This window comes from Stenella coeruleoalba, assembly GCF_951394435.1.
Source record: "Stenella coeruleoalba genome assembly, chromosome: 6".
NCBI lineage: Eukaryota > Metazoa > Chordata > Mammalia > Artiodactyla > Delphinidae > Stenella > Stenella coeruleoalba.
Window position 1 is genome coordinate 87,553,518 of NC_137151.1, and position 22,190 is coordinate 87,575,707.

The window sequence follows — 22,190 nt, forward strand, 5'->3', positions numbered from 1 at the left end:
TAAACAATTTTCAAAAAAAAAAAGACTCAGTAAAAATAGGAAACTTCTTTTCACCAAAAGATTCTGGCAAAACTGGGTAACTGTGTAAATAAAAAATTAACTCCTTACACAAATATTATTTTCAGGTGGAAAATAGACACAAGTTGTAATAGATATAATCATATAATTTATAGCATAAACAAAAGAAAATAATCACCCTAATCTTTAGGAAAGCAAATGTTTCTCTGGACAGAATAAGTACTCTGGTAGATGGAACAATGGCCCCTCAAAGATGTATATGCACTAATCCCTCAAACTGTGAAAATGTTACTTTACATGGAAAAGGGGATTCTGCAGATGTGATTAAAGATCTTGCTGGCTTATCTGGCTGGGCCCAAAGTAATCACAAGGGTCCTAATGAAAAGGATGGGGAAAGGTCTGAGTCAGAGTAGGAGATGTGAAAAAGGCAAGGTTAGAGTGACTCAAGGAAGATGTCACCAGTTATAGAATGCAGGTAACCTCTAGTAGCTGGAAAAGTCAAGGAAACAGATCTCCTCATAGAACCTCCAGAAGGAAAGTAGTTCTGCCCACACATTTTAATTATGACTTACAAACATGTAAAATAATAAATTAGTGCTGCTTTAAGCCAGTAAATTTGTAGTATTTTGTTACAGCAGCGATAGGAAACTAATGTAAGTACTAACCAAAAATAAACACAGATGGATACATTTCATATAAAAAAATCTGCTCATTGAAAGACATCAATAAGAATATGAATAAGTAAGTTACACACAGGGATAAGATAATCACTACATACCTTTTTATGTGTATAACATCAGACAAAGAACTCTCATTCAAAACATAAAGCTCCTATAATTCAATAATAAAAAGACAAACCAATAAAAAATGAACACTATAACAAAGGGGATATTTAATGGTCAATATACACATGATAATATTTTCAGTATTATTCATGAAAAGAAACATACAACTTTGAAACCATAATGTGATACCACTATCAACTGACACATTTGGCTAAATTTAAAAGCTGCCGACAACCAAATGATGATGAAAATGTGGAGCTACTGGAAATCTAATTCACTGCTGATGCAGGTATAAAAAGTACAACCTCTTTGGAACACTGGCAGTTTTTCCACACCTATGTATTTAACCCAGAGAAAGAAAAACATATGTCCTCAAAAACCACTTAAATACAAAACCAAACAACACCTTTTTATAGCATCTTTATCTATAACAGCCCCAAGTTAGAAACTAGCCAAATTATATACTTACAATAAAATATTACACACCATTAAAAAGTAGTGAAATACCAACACATACGGCAAAAAGAATTAATCTCAAAAGCATTATACTGAGTGAAAGGAATAACATAATTTATGATTCAACTCAGATGAATTTTAAGAACAGAGGCAGAAGTATGTTGTGATAGAAATCAGAGCAGTGTTTGCTTCTAGAATGTAGGTAATCAACTGTGTAAGGGAGGAAAAATAATTTTCCCTTTACCCTTCTAGGTTCTTGGCTGAGACCATCCTGTAATAAAAGGATGATTAACAGGACAAAAACAAGCAGAAGTTTAATAACATGTATACCTCCTTTATACATGCGAGATACCCAGGAAAACTGAGTTACTAACCAAAATGGCCTAAGACACCCCATTAAATACTATCTCCCTCAAAAGGCAAAAGGAGATGTAAGTGGGTGGGGAAACAATTTACAGGAGGTTATTAGATAAAACACAGTAAAAAAAAAGGTTAAAGTTGTTAATCAGATTTAGTCCACTGCCGTTTCCTTTGATAAGAGTTTCTACAGATTTAGTCATTCTTTTCTTCCTAGTACAAAGAGGGAGACACCCTTACATATGGAGATTTCCCTTATAAATGCAACTGTCTCTTACAAAAGGGTATCTTCTACTCAGTTTTCAGAGCTTATCCAATGTCTGCTGTTTCTTAAAAATAATCCTCATGCTAAAAAGGCATATTTTGGACTGGCAAATTCTGATCCTGTTCAACTGTAAGGGAAACGTAAGGGAATTCTCTCAGGTTGATGAAATATTCTACATCATGACCAAGGAGTGGGTTTAATGGGTGTGTGCATTTGTCAAAACTCACTCAAATGAACTTAAGGTTGATACATTTATCATAATTATTTAAAGACAGAAAAAGTAGGTACTTCTTGGAAAAGTGTTTTTAGAATTGTTTAGGTTAGAGGAGTGAAGCGATGCATTTTATAAATGATTTAATTTAATAAATCTTTTATTATTCTTATTTGTAAAATATTTAATATTTTTAATTAAAAAAGATTAACAGATATGTACAAAGTGTAGTATTAAAGTAAATTAAACAAGAAGAATAAAGTTTTGTAGGCAGATATGGTGAGCCTTTAAATAAACAACTCTAATAGGAGTAATTGATTTTAAAATTACATGTTTTCATCCTTTTGCTTTCCTGAGTATCCTGGCCTTTGCCCTGGACTACCCTATGCATCCATCTGCTTAGAAGAAGATTAAAATTTGTTACAGCTGGGATGAAAAGAGAACTGCCCAAGCAATATTAATTTTTTGACATTCAAATTGGATTATGCACAAGGCAATAGCTTTGCAAGACAGTCTATTATCTTGGGAATGGATTTTCCAAATTCCTTTATTCTTCTGTCTCATATCAACAACTGTACTCCAGAGAATTCAAAAACTTGAATTTCTTTGTGGTGAGGAGAGGATTCAGGATTCACCTGTATCAGCTAAGCAAAAAGAACAGGGGAAGAGTGAAAACATATTCAATGGCTTTCCCAGCTTGAAGATACTGGGGAATAGGCAGAGAGGTAAGTGACTATCTAAAGTAGATACTAATTTCACTGTTGACTAAAAAAAAAAAAAAAAAAAAGCACAGTGTGAGAGTTGTAAGTTAAGTTTTATCTGGGGCAAAATGAGGACTATAGCCTCTCAGATAGCTCTAAGGAACCGCTCAGAAGAAGTAGCGGGGGAAGTCAGTACATGTGATTTTGGTGAAGGGGAATACGTGCAATCAAGCACACATTTTGGCAGAAGGCTGCCGCTAGTCACGAGGAGCAGATGTATCCAGTAATGATTTTAAGAGCGTTTCTAGATATAAGAAGATGCAAGAATTTGGGCTCATAAACTCTTCTGAATACATCTAACTGACAGCCTGTCCCGCCAGTTTTTCCCAGAGCACAGAGGGCCTCATTCTTGATCTCCACCCTGAACTCCTTTCAGGGTGCATTGAAGGTCAGCAACTACAGTGGCTAGTGAGTTAATAGGTGTGTAGTGGTATCTCAATGTTTAACTTGAGATTCCCTAATGATACATGATGTTGAACATCTTTTCATCTGTTTATTTGCCATCTTTATATCTTATTTAGTGAGGTCTCATTTAGATATTTTGCTCAGCCCTGTTCTTAAGTAGTCACACAACAAAACTCAACCAACATCTGTTATCAAGAGCGAAGTTGTTTCTCTGGAGTTTTTGATTAGTTTTATTTTAATCACTTATGACAATTATATTTATTGAAAGAAAAAAAAAGGCCACTTAAAGAATAACTTGCTGCCATCTCTTTTTCATATTAGGAGATAGAGCAAGAGACTCTTAGTAGTGAAGATGATAGTTTATAAGGAGTTGACAATGGACCTTGGGTGATAAAAGGTGAGTAGGCTACTGCCTTCCAGAGATAATGTTCTCAAAGGAAACTGAAACAAAGAGTGAGCTGAATCTCTTTACAATAGTTAAAACAGATGTTGAATTTCTGAGGCAACATAAAGGCTGATGGATATTAATATTAGAGAAAAAAATATATATGGGGAGAGAGAGAGAGAGGAGGGAGAGGCAGAAAATAAACTCTACAGAAAGGCTGGGTTGTGGTGTTTTACCTGTGGTATGCAAAGACTATGGTTTTATCTAATACTAAAATGTAAGCTTTTTGGTAATATGTTAATTTTTATTAATGCTATTTCAATAAATATCCAATAAAACCAACAATTCCTGGGGTTCTCTATTGTAAGCTAATAAAAGGAATGAGGTAGTACAGTGCAAAAGTGGCCAAAAAGAGAAAATAGTGGACACAGGAACTGAAAATAGATGACAGTGAGAAAATAGGCTGCAATATATGTGACAAGAGAACAGAAATCCCTTAGAATAAAAAGGGAAATCCTGACCAGCAGAGTAAAACTCTCCTAGAATTGTGAAGGAATATTTTTTGAGACTTCCCAAAGTCATAATATGGGGCATACCTTTGGATAATAAAAATTATTCCAAAGCTGGAAGATTTGTTTTATGTGGATTGAGGTGTAAGTTATTTCCTCCCTTAATTCTTAGCTCTAGGAAGTTTCCAGTTAAATTATTCATATATTTAGTTTCAGTATTTGACCTATTTAACCCCATGACTTTTGTTTTCTTTTTTATCTGATATTCTTAATAACCTACATATGAACAAAAATATAAATTATAATTTATAATAAAATGTACATAATAGTTTAAATATATTATAAAACAATTTCCCTTTGCAGCTTTCTTCTTTGCATAACTATATTTAAAGACAAATTTAGCTTACTTTTACCTTATATTTTGCCTGTATGAAATGTACGTTATTTTTTGATTTGAACAATGAAGCAAATGCACATATGTTTACCAAATTTAAAAGTCTTTTAATTTTAAATGTTTTTGCTTTCTACTTTTTAATTTTTCTTCTTCACATATTTACTTCCACAAATAGAGGAATTTTATATTAGTGAAGAATACTGATTTCCTTGCTAGGAAATATTTAAACTTTTTCTCTCCAAAGCATCAGAAAAAAAGCAGATCATGCAAATATTACCTCCTAGGAAAAATAAACATATAGTCACCCAAATGAGTGAGCACTAATGAATTGACCCTAGTGACTCTCTCAATGAAAGTAACTAAGGGGTTGAATATTGTAGTCAAGAAAAAGAAATACAATATGTTTATAAAAATACTGTCCACAATGAAAAGAGATCTTGTACATGATCATACTGTCCCTGAATTGTTATTAAAAATGTGGAAAAGAGATAAAATTAACATCTTCCTCCACATTCCACATGTGATATTTTTGGAACATAATGGACTTTTATACACAGTGTTCATGTTCCTTCTTAAACCTTGAATCATACTTGATTACTATCTCATCACATTCAATCAGTCATAAAGTTTCTTGATTCCACTAGTGAAATATCTATCTCTCCTTCCCCAGTCAGTTCCTACTTCTTTTGCTCCATTTGAAGTTCTTATTATATTTTATCACAGTTGAAATAATAACTTCTTTACTAATCTCCAGATCCCTTGTATTACCAAATCCCAATCTTTCATATAATGAAAAGCCACATAAATTCCAAATACATACTATTATCATTTAATTCTCAAATAGATTCAGTTGTTTATAAACATCTACCAGAAAACAGCCTAATTCATTTTTCATTCTATCATAGCTAGGATTACATCATCAACATCATCATCATCATCAAATATTCTGTAAGTCCACTTTCTTAACTCCTGAATCACTTTCAAACCATGAGACTTTAAGTCCTCCTTCCATTTAATCATTCATTAACAAGTCTTCTGCACTGTGTTGTGTTTTATGCTCTGTGTTGAATCCTGCAACCACAATGGTAAACAAAATATCAACTCTGTCATTGAGGATCATGCAGTCATGAGACATACATGTAAATAGAAATTTAACAATGCAGTTGATGGCGGAGGGGTATAGACACCAATAGCTCTGAGCTTGGAGAGCCAAGTCAGGAGAAGTACTACAAAAAAGAACACAATTCAAGTGCCCAGGAATTGTACTGAATCAGGATTCTGGTAAGTCAGCAATCCCAAATTGGTTGCATCTGTGACTTGGCCAGCAAATTTTCTAGTCTTTGTAATTAGGATCTTAGCGCCATTTGACTACAGACTAGCCAATGAACATGAGAAGAGTCTAGTCTGTGGTTTGATGCCCTGATCCACCATCGTCTATATATTTAGTTTGTTACAATTATAACAATGTCATTCAATATAAAAAGTTTTTTAAAAATTCCCAAAGGGACTCCTGTACACTCAACTCAGTAGTGCTTAAAACTCCTATAACTATATTACATAATCAAATACAAAAGAAAACAAAACCTTCAAAGCTGGGACAAATGACTAAGCAATGCACTCACAAATAAAAAGCAATACATATTTGCACCCAATTTTCAGAAAAAATGCTGTGTCATGGGCATCCTCTAAACTCATATTTGCAGATACTTACTTAAAAAAGCGTTAACATTTAATGTCTAAAGACTTAATGTGAATAATTTTGATAAGAAAGTAATTTCATTGTTAAATGAGAAAGAATGATGTAATAATAATATAATATGAAATATTTTAAAAGTGTCTCCGAAGATTATGCAAAGGACACATACATAAATTTGCTTTGTCAAGTAATCAACAATATATGGACTGTTTGTTTTTACTAAATAGAAATTTGAATAGCCTGGAGAACTCTCTTTTTAAATAAACACACAGTCAATGTCCTTGACTACAATTTGAGGTCATGGCCTTTAGATCTGAAATGTTAAGTAACAGATGAAAATCATTTCATTTAGCCAGTCATTAGTTTATTCACTCAGCAGATGGCACAATTAGAAGTATGGAAATGATTATTAGTCCATCACATCTGGTTTCCTCTAGAAAATTATAACATCGTACTAAGCAGCATGTATAAAATGATGCCCAGTGAGGTCATACAAAAAATAAAGTTTCCCAGTCACTTCTATATAAAGGATGAAGGGAGCAAATCACTTTGGAGCAATTTTTTTTACTATTGTGGGGCAAAAATCCTCTGAATGTCTTTTGTTTTTAAGCCAGGAGGAGACCAATGCCATTAAACCAATGGCTTGATAAAGAAGTCATAATTCACCTTCTTTTTAAAGCTGAGAGCTAATCACTTTGGAAGAGATGAATAAATTTACATAAGAGCCAAAGAGCTTCTTTTGAGGAAAATGGGATAGTTTTGAATCTTGCTTCTGTTGGGATCAAAATTAGTAGAAAGTTAGTGATGGACCAATGATGGTATAAAGAGTCACTGATAGGAAAACACATGGAGACATAAAAAGGTAACATCATGAGAGGAGATGGGAGTTAGGTCATGGCCCGAAGATTCATCAAGTAAGACTAGCACCAATACATTAGGTCCTGAAGCTTGGAGCCTCCCCAGTCCCAGCTACCTTAGCAAATTTGGACATTAGGAATAGTCTGAGCATGTGAACATAAACGTCAAGAGTACAAACCACAGAAAACCCTATATTTTCAATATAATTTGAACAATGCACAGATAATTAGAAGACATTTAGACAGTTTACCCAATATGTTGAATAAGTTGTTTTAAAAAAAAAATCTTTTTTTTTAAACTGGTTAGGTTACCCAATCTAACCAGTTTATGTTTATATATATTACCATAGGAAAACTAATGCCTGATGAGACAGTAAGGCAATAATGGATTTCTTCATAATAGAATAGAAGTGTCCCACTATATGGCTATTTCTAACCCAAACAACAATTCACTGTGTTACATGAACGTTATTACTGAAATAAACGGAGGATCTGAGGGTTAAAAGAGAAATGTATCTATATACATTTCTAAAGTGTACACTTTATATGTTCTTTTTTTTTTTACATCTTTATTGGAGTATAATTGCATTACATTATTGTGTTAGTTTCTGCTGTATAACAAAATGAATCAGCTATAACTGTTTCTAAATTTACATGTTTTTGTTTGTTTCTTGACCCAGTAATGTTTTTAATACATGACTTAATCACTTGGGTTATGGATACCTAACAACTTAAAACTTATTGAGGGACTAGCAGTGGATTATGATTCTTTTAAGAGACACATGAGACATACATACATAAGAAAGATACTTTTCAGAATGTTCTATAATTTTAGATAATAAAACTCATAAAATATCATCAGTGTTAATTAGTAGTTCTTGCAAAAATACTGTAACATATAAAACTGGCACTTTTAATTAAGATAGCCTTGGATTTACCCTGACATATCTTAAATGGCTAGGAACATTAACTCAAAATATAAAGGACAGAAAGGGATTGTATGATATATTTTATTAAAAATATAATACTATTGAATCAACCAATTAAGATATATATATTGTATTGAATTATGTGTATTCTTTTAACTACGTTAAAACTTACTCGAAGAGATTTTATAGTACAGCATGTGAATAGGAAGATGCCATTCAAAGTACATGGTTTTGGTCGTTCATGGTACTGATTTGAAAATAGATTTGAAGAAGAAAGCATGATCAGATGTCTTCCTAACTAGTAACATAAAATATGTTAGAAAAATCTCAAAGTTTAAATGTAGAGAAATTTAGCACAATAACTATCACACTGTTCCTTAGAAAAACAGAGGAATCAGATTTTTTCTGTTTTTACAGTACTTCTAAAAACCATCAACCAAAGCAGTGCATTAATTTACCATATGCACTTCAGATTTATGGCTTAGATATTTCAAAGGTCTAGTGAAGAATCAGAGCATATTGCTGATTCCACAAGACTCCCACTCCTAGAGTTTGTTGCTTACTCTAATGAGTCCAAAATTCCCTCCATGTTTTACTTAGGGAAGCATCTAGCCACTGGGAGACATACATCTTGTACAGGACTAAACTGAGGAAGCTCATCTGTCTTTTTATAAAAATATGCAAATTTAAAATAAGGGAAGTATGAGAGTATGAAGGAACAGTAAGTAAAAATAATGAAATAATGGAATCACTATTAATTCTCAGTAATATTTTGTCTTACTATGCATTCCAAAATCATGGGAGTTATATATACTTTAATACCAATGAAATTAAGAGCTTTAATTTCCTTGGCCTGGTTCAAAAATTTAACTTAATCAATGTTGTATTTCTCATGAAAATTTCCTTACTGGAATAAAGTCAGAAAAATCAACCAAGTAAACACAATTTTTCATGATATTTCATTTTATTGCATATGCTCAAAGGTGATTAGATTGAAATAAGAAAACCTTTCTGAAGGTAATAAAGAGAATGTGACAATATTAAGGTAATCTTTGTAACAACCTAAGAGGGATATGTTATTATACCTAGATGAAGGGGGAAAAATGTAAGTTCAGAATATGTTATTTTCCCCAAATCTGACACTGAATAGTTGAGTATGGATTTAGTGTTTTGCCCATGTTGTTTGACAGGGCTGCCACCTACCTGTAAGATTTTTTTTTTTAATGAAAATTGTAAAAAGTTGCCTCCTCTGAGTGAAAAATTATAATTTTTTTTGGTGGGGGGAGGAAATTTTTCAGAGCTGATGCAACTCTGTGCCGTAGACTGGATTTCAGTCCCCAACTGCCCACCTATCTAGAGATTTCATGCCCTGAGTTACCATAACCAGTGGTCCCCATTATTCCACTACACTATGCTGCTCTTGTAAAGAGTTTATCATTATGATTCTGAAAAAAAATTTTTAAAGAAAAGCAAAACAATATTAAAGAGAAACCTGTGCATCTACCATTCTGAGGTAATAAACATTAATTTTTGCATAAGAACATTTTTTTAAAAAGCAAAACATTATTACAGATAAATTTGAGGTCTCTTTGAGGTCCTTCCTTGGTACAATTTCCTTTCTATAGGAAACTCTTATTGTACATTTGGTGTAAGTTTTTCTATTTCAGTTTTTATGGTCTCAACCATGTAAGTATTCATAGTTGTATACATATATGCACATAGTTCATTGGAGACATATGTATACATGTGTCTTAGGTATTGTTGATAGACAAATATATGTATGGATATATATTTACACATACATACTATGAATACAAATATGTATTTATGTATCCATAAATAATCATAAAATTATTTATGTTGGAAAAATTATATAAATTGTACTGTGTACATTACTTTTAAACTGCCTTTTGTTTTAGAGATCTATGTTTATGCATGAAGAATTAGCTGATTTTTTTCTAACTACTGCATAGTATTTTTATCATATTTTTATTGAATAACCTATTTTCTATTCCCTTATTAGTAGAAATTTACTGTATTACCACTTTGTCATTTTTACAAATAATAATTCTGGTCCTTGTGTACGTTTCTTGAATAAAAAGCGTATCTTTCTATTTAGTGGAGCTCAGTTTCTTCAATGTATTTTATAACTTATTGGATAAATTATAAATCTACCACATCAATCATGATACTTCTGAGCTTTCTTCCTTGTCAAGTGCCCAGAATGCTGTCAGGCAGAAGGAGGTAAGAGATTGTAAAATTTCTCTGAAGAATATGATCTTCAAGAGAAAGAAGACTAGGAGGATAGTACAACTTGATTTCCAATTAAATTACAATATCATGTAATTCTTGCAGAAGGTCAGCAGCTAATAATCATATTTACATACAGTGCTTCCAATTGGTATTGTAGTGCCACACCTTTATGTATGAAGAGAGAGCTAAAGATTTTCAATAAACATTTGAGGGAAACTTCAAGATAAAATTAAGTTGCAAAAAGAAGAAAGGAAGGGAGAGTGGAAGGGAGGGAGGGAGGGAGGGAGCAAGGAAAAGGGAAAGAAAGAAAGAAAAGAGAGAGAGGGAGGAAGGAAGGAAGGAGAAAGGAAAGAAGAAAGGGGAAGGAAGAAAGGAAGAAAGAAAGAAAAAGAAAACAAAATATAAACTTGGAGAAAATGGGACAAAACATGGAAGAATAAACTTCCAAAAATATTTCATTGATATCCTGAAAGATAAAAATTATATATCACCTGTATGAAACAAAATATGATTAAAGGAACATTAAGAAAGCAAAGCAAAAAGATCCTTTGGAAATTAAAATTATGATATTAGAAATAAAAATCTCAATATAGCTATTGAAATATATGGTAAAGAATTTCCCCCAGGAATTTAAGAGGAAAAAAAAGCATAAATACAGAAATCAGAGAGAAATACTAGGAACATCAGGGGATTTGTTCAGGAGGGGAAATGTCACAATAAGTATTCTAAGAAAGAGAGTGAGAGGGAGTGAGCGAGAGAGAAAGGAGAAATGGAAGGAGAGGATGTGGCACAAGGAATTATGAAAAAGACATTGTGAAATATTCTCCAGTACCCAATGTCATAAACTTCCAGATTTAAACACACCAAGTACCAGAAACATCCTATAGCAAAAGACTCACATGCATCCTGAAACCACAGAACATAGAAAAATAAGATGATATAGAAGTTTCTATAAAGTAAAAATTCAGTCAAATGCAGAGTCAAAAAATAGAATGGCATAGTATTTCATAATTGCAATATTAAGCATTAGAAATAGTGAAGAAAATTTTGAACTGCAAAATACTTAGGAAAAACGATTTCAAAAATAGAATATTCTACTGAAGCAAACTTTCAGTTGAGAGTGTGAGTTCAATAAAGATGTTTCCAGACATGCAAACTTTTTAAAAAAGAAACACTTATCTCTGTGCACTCTTTCCACGGCAGCTAATGGAGAATTTGCAGCAGCACAACAAGGAAGAAAACTTCATCTAATTGAGCTCTAGGTACAGACACAGATCTTAAACTGATTCAAAAGGAGTTGCATATAATTCTCTCCTACATGTTTGGCTATTCAAAGTCCTCTTTTGTAGTAGTCATTTTAGATTCCTTACAATCATCCAGCCAATCCTACTTTGGCAGCCTTTGTCCATGTGTCACCTTCTGATGGACTGACCAGCATGCAGATATTGAAATAAATTGGTAGAGGTTTGATTGATGTCTAATAAAATTTTAAATATTCAATGAATTCCTGCTAGTCTTCCTTAGGTGTTAAAAGTACTTAACTGTACCAATTCTTCCATGAACTATTCACGCCTCTGGAAATTTTAACACCTTTTTAAAGTGAATTGAGGGGAAGTCCTTTTAAGTAGATCTGCAGTTGAGGTATGTACTGGGAATGTAGGGAGACAAGGATAGAGATATCCTTGTCAAGGATATCTTTTAGTCAAGATATCTTTTAAGAAGTTCAAATTTGATTATGTGTTTTTCTTGGAGGTTTCAGTATAATGATCAAAGAAAGCAGATCATTGAATGTTTGGAATTTTTCCTCTTTTGTTTTATAAGGCTCTTGTATTGGTCAGGATTTTTCAAAGAAAGAGAATCAATAGGAGATAGAGATGGAGATAGAGATATAGGAAGATATAGATAGGGAATATCTTTATCTAGCTATCTATCATCTATCTATGTAGCAAGGATTGACTCTCATGGGATTGTTGGGGATGGCAAGTCAGAAATCCAGAAATCCATAGGGCAAGCTGGCCGGCTGCAGCTTCAGGTAAGGTTTGATGTTGCAGTCTTGACTCCAAAGGTTGAAAATTTAGGCAGAATTTCTATGTTGCAATCTGGAAGTGGAATTCCTTTTTCAGGAAACCTCAATCTTTGCTCTTAAGATCTTTGGCTGTTTGGATGAGACTCACCTATGTTATAGAGGATAATGTACTTTGTTAAAGCCATTGAAAATTTGATAGGAATTACACTGAATTTGTAGGGTTTTGGGGTAGTATGAACGTTTTCAAATATTAATTCTTCCAATCCAAGAACAGAGGATGTCTTTCCATGTATTTTTGTCTTTTTCAATATCTTTTAGTTTTCACTCTACAGGTTTTTCATCACCTTTGTTAAATTTATTCCGAAGTATTTTATTGTTTTTGATGCTATTGTGCATGAGATACCTTTCTTAATGTCTGTTTCAGATAGTTTATTGTTAGTGTATAGAAACACACACACACATACACACACTTACTGATTTAAATGTTAATCTCACCTAAAAATACATTCATAGCAATATCCTGATTGATGTTTGACTAAACAACTGTGCACCATAGCATAGCCAGGTTTAGACATAAAATTAATCATCACAGCTCACCTTAAATGTACTAATTTAGTAATATTACACAATATCTGTAGGGACCAATGCAATTCTAAGTCATTCTTTGGAGAACTTTGTCATTTACAAAAATAGGCACATCTATTTAGATTATAGCGAGGAAACATGTAAAAGGCAGGAATTCTCTTAGGAAAATTTGAGGCTTAAAAGTAGACAAACTCATGACAGATACAAAAGAAGATGCATTATGTTTGGAATAAATTGGAAGTGTATGTGATATTTTAGGGAATAGGGCTTATTGTATTTGGGCTCTTTCCAGACTGTGGAGTTAGGACCACAATGCACAGAGCTTAATAACTGAGCCAACCTATTACAAGAAATCAAAGGATAGTCTCAGGTGAAATAAGCAAGGAAATTGACATAGAGACCTTTAATAAAGCAGTCATTCCCTTAAAAGATTTGTTTTTAAGTATCCAAAGTAATGAATCAGTAACCTGAAGTTTACAGTGAAAATTTACATTCATAGAGGAAGATGCTGCCACTTTATAGGGCATATAACCCCAAAGTCCTGGAACAGACTTGGGCAGTAAGTTAGGGAGTCTGGTAAACATCTGTTTCCTATGAGCAATTCTTAAGACACTAGGACAGCAGGTGACAAAAAACAAATGAGGGAAGCATGGAATATCACAGAGTAGTTTTTGATTTAAATGTGTACCAGTTTGTTGCTTGTTTTACTATTTAGATACATTGCAAATTATTTCTTCTAATTTATTTTGTTTTTTATTTTTAGCATATTTCTCTTATGTCTCCTTTTTACTCCATTCTTGCCTTCTTTTGTGATCATAAGGTTAGCTCATTTTTCTGTTTTCTCCTAGTTTGGGAATTAAGAGCTTTTATTTATGTTGTATTTCAGATAATTTTAATTGTTAAACCTATATATCAAGTTTTTACATTTCTTATAAAATATTATCCTATTCATTATGTCCATCATCTAAAGTATTTTCCTACCTCATATTTTATTATTTAAAATTTTAAATCACTCTCTAGCCAAAATAAAACTAGCTCTATTATTATTATTACTAGTATGGTTACTATTGCCATTTTTACACTACTAATAGATAATAAACTTGCAAACTAGTTTAGTAATTTTTTTGGACACAATTTCTTCTTCCATTCCACTTCTTCTGGGCTCCCTCCTTGATGGTAAATATTCTCTAGCATTTATTTCAGTTAATTTCTACAGTTATAAGTTATTGATCTGGGTGTTCATTTTACCACTGCCTTTGAAAAAATTATGTGTAAAATTCTAGATTCAAAATTATGTACTTCTTCTGGCTGTTTCTGTTGTTGTCTTTTCACCACTATTATTGTTGATGCAAAATCTGCTGTCAATTAAAAAACACAGTAAATAAAATATAATTTTAAAGCATCCATTCAATATAATACATTATAAGATGATGACATTTTCATTGGTGAAACATAAGGGAAAAAATATTGCTCTATCAGTGGTAAATTAAAGCCCCACAAATGTATTATTAGGTAGATGTAGGACTAAATCACGAGATTAATGTATGAAATAATAATCTTAGACCGCTGAAAGCCCTCAATCAAAACGATCTGGCTAGGAGTAGTTCTGCGAGAAAAAAAATGGCATTATACTGTATGTATAGAATTTTAAAATGATAAACTAACTAAAATATGGTCTGCTTTTTATTATCATTATGTGCCTTCAATTCTAAACAGCGTCACTTGTAAAATATTTCTCTCGGAAAATGTTTTTATTGTTCTCTGTTCTAAACAATCTTTGTGGTTACTATTAATTTTTAATAACACATAAGTATCAAATTGGCACATTTTATTACTTTTTCTTTCATAAATATTGTATTCTACATGGAATTAAATTATAATAACTGTCAGTTATACAGCTAACCCCAAATGCACCCAAACTCAGCGACATGTATTTGTTTTGAGATTAAGTTCAAAGAAGTTGAGAATTGTTGAGCTTGCTCTTAGAGAAATGTGGATATCCAGGCTCTCATGGTTCTTCATATTCCTGATTTTAAGCAGTAGTTTCCAAATAAACAATGATAGCCCAGTGGTTGTAAATGTAGAGAACAGAACTTGATTCACTTAAATGGTGTCATAGTGTGGAGCCACTCAAATTTTTTACTTGTGTTTATAATTTAAAGCTGAAACAATGTATGAACTATAAGGCTTAATCTTTGTTTTTGGTATTGGCAGATTTTAGTCTGTATGTGAATATTAAATAATAGTTTTAAAAGCAAAATCTACTATTTTAAATAATTATTTTAAAATAATGAATCAAGAGCATATTTATTAGTATTATAAGATTTTTCTGAAGATAATTTTGCCGTACTGAGAAAGGGGAGTGTTAAAAAAATATCTACGTCACGCTAGGCAGCCACTGAAACTGGCATTCTGAGACACACACACACAATATTTATCATATATTAAGTTTCTTGGACTAAAAACCTGTGAATCACACATGAACCGTGGCTAATTCTTCAAAGCAAAAATCAACATGTAAGATACGTTGGTAAATAAGCAGCTGACTCCCCTGGGCAGTTGCCTGACCTCACCTTGTCCCTTTCCTTCACAGAACACCAATTAAAAGATGGGCAAAAGATCTAAACAGGCATCTACCACATGAAAGAAGATATACAGATAAACATATGAAAAGATGTTCAACATCATAAGTCATTAAGGAATTTCTAATTAAAATAACAAGATACCACTACACACCTATTAGAATAGCCAAAGTCCAAAACACTGGCCACAGTGTTTGGACCATCCTCAAATGCTGGTGAGGAGAAACAGGAACTCTCATTCATTGCTGATGGAAACACCCAATGGAACAGTCACTATCTGGGACTACAGTCACAGATAGGCAGTTTCTTAGAAAACTACACATACTCTTATGAGGAACTGTACTCCTTGGTATCCACCCAAATGAATTGAAAACTTAACGTCTACACAAAAACCTTCACAACTGATTCAAAATTGCTAAAACTTGGAAGTACCCAAGATGCCTTTCAGTTGATGAATGGACAAATAAACTGTGGTTCATCCAGACAATGGAACATTGTTCAGCACTAAAAATAAATGAACTACCAAGCCACAAAAAGACATGGAAGAGCTTTAAATGTGTATTACTAAATGAAAGAAGGCAACCTGAAAAGTCTATACAATGTATGGTTCCAACTATATGACATTCCGGAAAAAGCAAAACATTGAAGACAGTAAAAAGATTAGTGGTTTCCAGGTGTTAGAGAGGAGGAAAGGATGAATAGGCTGAGCCAGAGGACATTTAGGAGAATGAAACTATTCTGTATCACACTGTAATGGTGGATACGTGTCAGTGTACACTTGTCAAACCTATAAAATATACAACACCAAGGGTGAACTTCAGTGGACTTTGTGTAATAAAGATGTGTCAATACATTTTCATTGATTGTAACAAGTGTACTGCTTTGGTGAGGGATACTCACAAAGGGAGAGGTAATACCTGTGTGAGGACAAAGGCTGCATGGGAACTCTGTACTTTCTGTTCAATTTTGCTGTGAACCTAAAACTTCTCTAAGAGAAGTTTATTAATTTTAAAAATATATAAATAAGAGTAAAAAAATGCTCACAAAAAGATATTTTTCAAATGTCATATAAAATTATGAGCAACATTTGGTTTCAGCATTTTAGAGAACCAAGCTCGCTTATGGTGAATATAGTGATTTAGAAAATGATAAGAAATAAGACTGAGGTGTTTTCAAAAACACTAAGGTGGTGCTCAGAGTTGAGCGGCCTGTGTTGAGACTCCATGGAGTCTGCACACCAATGTCGCCCTGCTGTGCTCTGCATCCAGCCCCTCTTCTCTCTAATCACAGAGTTTCATACACACATGAATTTTTCTGTCATAAAATGGGAACCGCAGCAGGCCTGTCGTCAGGGATAAAATGCTCTAAAAATCTTTTGGATCTGGTTTAAAGAAAAATATTGGACACATATGGTTTTGTAAAGGAAAAATAAAAAGAGTAAAGGGAAGAATAGATTCAGGGAAACAGTTGCAACTGCTAACAGATTTAGATTATGTGCCCTAAGAAAGAAAGAAAAAGATTTTCTCATGGAATAAGAAAGCTAGTAAATACATTTTTATGGAATTGTTAGAAATTGACATTGTTACTGTCCGTAAAAGAGGTAGACCTCTTTTTTTCTTTATAAAAATGTTACAGGAATGCACCCCTTTTTTCCCCTCCTCATAGCATAATGATAATTCATCTAGTTCTGTTGGGACTTAGTTATCTGACATAAACTAATTCCTTCTAAAATAAATTTTAGTATTAAAATATCTCTACCTGTTATCTCTTTAATAACTTGATTTTTTTAAGTTACCAGTTCGAAATATTCGACAGGTTATGTTGAAATTATTTTTTCTGTACTGGTACTCTGAAATTCTTTCATGAATCTCTCTCAAAATGAGTAATTTAAAAACTAATGGCTGACACTGATTTCAATATATTCATTCAAAACCAGACATAGACACACACATTCACACACACACAGAGCTGTGGACTTTGTCCTTTAAAAATATTTCCCCAAGTTTTATTTTACAGTTTTCTCCCTTTTACTTAGTATCTTCTGTTTTTAGATTTCAGGAAGCCATATCTTTATATTTGAATTTATGAACTTCTCATTTTCTAAACATCCTAAGTCATTTTACATAATTTCCTATCCTCACTGGCATATGCAAACACCTAGAAATTTATTTCATTTGGAAATTGTTATCACTTCTGTCAGAATATAAATAGACACTTTAAATAAAAATTGTGTTGCCACAAACTCACTCTCCTTCCAAATTATCTGCCTCGATTGCCTTGCAAAAGTTGCAGTCATTACAACAATGCTCACATCCACTCAAATATAAATGTGTGTATATGTGTGTGTATACTAACCTGTATTTTTTAGTTTAATGGGCACACCCTTCTCTTCTGTTCTACGGGAGGAACAAAACAACCAGGATAAAATTCAAAGGACACAGGACCTTTGGAATATAGCAGATGGTTGTGGATGTAAACTCTGGATCCTGACGACCTAGGTTTTCATCCTGGCTCCTGCCTTTACCAGTAACCTTGTAGAAGTTTCTTAACTTATCTGTATTTTAATTTCCTCATCTGAAATAGGCGTAATTTAGGATGAATACTTTGCTCCCTATAAAATACTTTGAATACTTATGGGGGGGGGGTGAGTTGAAGATGGCAACATAGAAAGGTCCTGAACTCATTTCTTCCCATGAACACAACAAATCTACAACTACATATGGAATAGTTTCCTCTGAAAAAGACCTAAAAACTAGATGAACAAGGGGGAAAAGGGCAACATTGAGTTGGGTAGGAGAGGCAGAGACATAATCTTGCCCTCAAATACCCCCTTTCCACATATGGTGATACACAATAGGGAGAGATCTCAAAAATACACAATTTTTCTTAAGCAGCAAGAGGTTTGGGCTCCTCCTCAGGCATCCCAACCCTTAGATCCTGCTCAGGAAAGACAAGCCCCCAAAGTGCCTGGTTTTGAATATAAACAGGGATTACATCCTGAAAAACCCTAAAACTATAGGGAATAAGAAACTCGCTCCACGCTTAAAGGGCTCATGCCCAGGCTCACTCATCCTGGTGTTTCAAAAAAAACAGTTTGAAAAACACCAGCATGGCTCAGACCACACACGAAGGAGACCACTTACTAATCTTGAAGTGTATGTCATAGATACAGGAACCTGCTGGGACTCCGTCCGGGGATGGAGACAGTGGAGGGTACCATTTTTGCAATCTCATTCTACCTTGCTAATGCCAGGACTGGAGGGTACCATTGTGGAACTCTTCCTCTAACCTGCTAGTACCAGGAGACATGCCCCACTGAGATCCCTGCCCATCCCCATGCCGCAGTTTCATGCCACAGCTGGGCCAGGCAAGAGCCCCACTCACCCCTGTGTCACAGCAGGTAGGTGTGCCCAGCCCAAATAGGGGACACCCCTTGAGCACCTATCTTTAATGCCTGGTTTCAGGGGGGATTATGCTTCTGGGTCCCATGGGTCATCTCTTACACAGGCCACTCCTTCGAGATTGGGAAAGGTAAGCTGATTGGCCTAATGCACAGAAGCAAACACAGAGAGTCAGGCAAAATGAGGAGACAGAAGAATATCTTCCAAACAAAAGAACAAAACAAAGCTTCAGTAAAAGACCTTAATGAAATGGAGATAAGCAATCCACCTAATAGAGTTCAAAGTAATGGTCATAAAGATGCGAACCAGAGTCAGAAGAATGAACACAGTGAGAACTTTAACAAAGAGACAGAAAATATAAGAAAGTATCATACAGATGTTATAGAGCCAAAGGATACAATAACTAAACTGAAAAAACTAAAGGGGTTCAATGCAGACTGGATGAAGTGAAGCCGAAAAATGGATCAGCAAGCTGGAAGACAAAGCAATGGAAATCACACAGATGGAGCAGCAAAAAGAAAAAAAGTATTTCAAAAAGTGTAGGTACCTTAAGGGACCTTTGCGACAGCGTCAAGCAGAATAACAACATTTGCTTATTATAGGAGTTCCAGAAGGAGAAGAGAAAGAGAAAGGGTCAGAAAACTTACTTGAAGAAATAATGGGAAGAAAAACTTCCCTAATCTGGGGAAAGAAACAGACATCCAGGTCCAGAAAGCCCAGAGGTTTCCAAATAAGAGGAACCCAAAGTGATCTACACCAAGATACATTATAATTAAAATGGTGAAAGTTAAAGAGAGCGTCTTAAAAGGAATAAGAGAAAAACAATTTGTTGTGTACAGGGAGTCCCCACATGGCTATCAGCAGATTTTTCAGGAGAAACTTTTCAGGCCAGAAGGGAGTGGCATGACATATTCAATGTGCTGAAAGGAAAAGAAATTCCAACCAAGAATTCTCTACCTGGCAAGGCTGTCATTCAGAATTGAAGGAAAGATTAAGAGTTTTCAAGATAGGCAAAAGCTAAAGGAGTTTATCACTACTAAACTGGCCTTACAAGCAATGTTAAATAAACTCTTTAAGCGTAAAAGAAATGGCACTAATTAATAACAAGAAAACCTACCAAAGTAAAAATCTCACTGGAAAAGGTCAATATATAGTAAAGATAATGGACAAATCACTTATAAAACATGTATGATGGTTAAAAGATAAAAGTAAAATTAACTAAAACTATAATGATTAGTTAAGGGATGCATAAATTAAAAAGATGTAAATTGTGACATAAAAATATAAAATATGGTGGGGTGAATAAAAATGTAAAGTTGGGAAATGTGTTCAAAATAAAGTTGCTACCAACTTAAAAACAGACATTTAAATACACAGGAGGTTATATGTGAACCTCAGGGTAACCACAAAGCAAAACCTTATAGTAAATACACAGAAGAAAATGAGAACTGAATCTAAACATAGCACTAAGAAAAACCATTGAGCCACAAGGTAAGAGTGAATACTTACTCAGGACATAGTACATTCAATAAATGTTAGTTCGCATTATTAATTATTATTAAGTATGGATTACAAAAAATAATCTAGGTGTGAACTTAAGAATATGATCAGATTGCTGGTAATAAACACTTTACTTTTTCAGTTAGTCAGAGAACAATTCACTTTAGCACTATGTCTCTCAGGGAAGGAGGCATCTTTGCAAATGCATCAGCTCCTTGGTGTTCAGGGGCTCTGAGTCTGTTCAACCTAACTCTGATTATGTTCAGAGGTAAAGAAACAGCCACTAAGGCCCCAAGTGTCATAGCAGAGTCTTTGTCAAAAGAATTGTACAGAAAGAAGTAGGTAGAAATATCACAAATTCCCTTTCATAGAGACACTGCATGTCTTAGGGAAGGCTGAAGACAGGCAGATTGAAAAGCAGAAGATCCGCTGTGGAGAGAAATGGAGTGAGTGATTTCAAACAAGAAGTGCTATGTTGTTGATGCCCTTGATATCAGAATTAACCAGCACTAATGATAGAGGATTCAAAAGTTTGCTGTATTTTTAGGATACTGTCCTTGTAAGTAGAAGGATGCTTGCTTATCTGGAAAAGTGGAATCCCCATTTTTTAGACAGATATTTCAATAAGCTGATGCATAAAAGTTCTTACAAATGACCATGAGACTATTCAGGCATTTCAACTTATTAAATGAATATAACATATAGAATTAAGCTTCTGTACTTCAAATTTGTTTTTCACATTAAATAATTTTTTATAATCTTATGTTTATGTTTAATAATTACTGCTCCTGGATGAACTAAACAACACTGAAGGTCAAAACTAAAAATTCTGCTAAAACTAGAAATGAATTTTAAATATTATCATTTATATAATTGTAACGTCTTCTATCAGAGTAACTACAACAGAATAGAAATCTGATTTCATGTTTCTCTTTTATTGAAGGAGCTCTATACATCAACTCTTGCCTGTTGCTGATCACAAAGAAGCAAAATATTACTACATATTAAATATGATTTAGAAATAAACAAAAAGTAGATTATCTTTTATAGCAGGGAAACAAGTTTAAGGAAAATATATTGATTGAAAATTTTCCTTGTCTGAAGTATTTCAAACATGAATTCACTTGTCTTTTTATTTCCCTGTCAAGCTGATTTTCACTTACTTAAAATCAACTTCTCAATTTCCAGCTCCCAGAAGAATTTAACGTTCTGGTTGAGCGAGCTCAACTCAAAATCTAACTCTTTTCCAGTTTCAAAATATGTTTTTAAGAAAGTCCAATGCCATCACGGTGTGGATGACAATAAGGAAGGAAGGACAAGTTACTATTGGACCTGCCATCCAGAAGATTGATGAAAATTTGCAATTCACTCATGGTCATGGGGGGATGTTATGGCTATCACAACACACAATTTCTCAAATATGAATTTATCTATAAATCTTAAAGGTAAATCAGGGTAAATGTGAATGTATGTTTTCATTAGAAGGAAAAATATATAAAATGGATAAAATTTTCAAAATATTTTAAGGTTGATACATTCTCCCTAAATGTTTTGTTCTTTCCATGCTGTTTTTTAATCTTTAGAATTCAGTGCTCTTAACACAGGGCCTAAATCATAGTTTAATAATTATATTTTAATAAATATATTTAGCTATAAGTGTATTTTAATTAAATAGTTTAATAAATATTTTAATTAAATGTTCCATAGAATTGACTATACATACATACCTCTGCAAGTCGCACACAAACTTTTTTTTTGCGGTACGCGGGCCTCTCACTGTTGTGGCCTCTCCCGTTGGGGAGCACAGGCTCCGGA

The 22,190-nt window shown here is 33.5% G+C and overlaps 1 protein-coding gene across 7 annotated transcripts in view; it reads right to left on the reverse strand.

The window, feature by feature from the left end:
* LOC307187471 (uncharacterized protein) overlaps positions 1–22,190 on the reverse strand; it is a 1,029,543-nt gene that overhangs the window by 18,581 nt on the left and 988,772 nt on the right. For all 7 annotated transcript variants that reach the window (XM_079923575.1, XM_079923576.1, XM_079923567.1 and 4 more), the window contains one exon: positions 797–849. The gene's annotated coding sequence lies outside the window, so the exon portion shown is untranslated. The remainder of the gene's footprint in view (positions 1–796; positions 850–22,190) is intronic.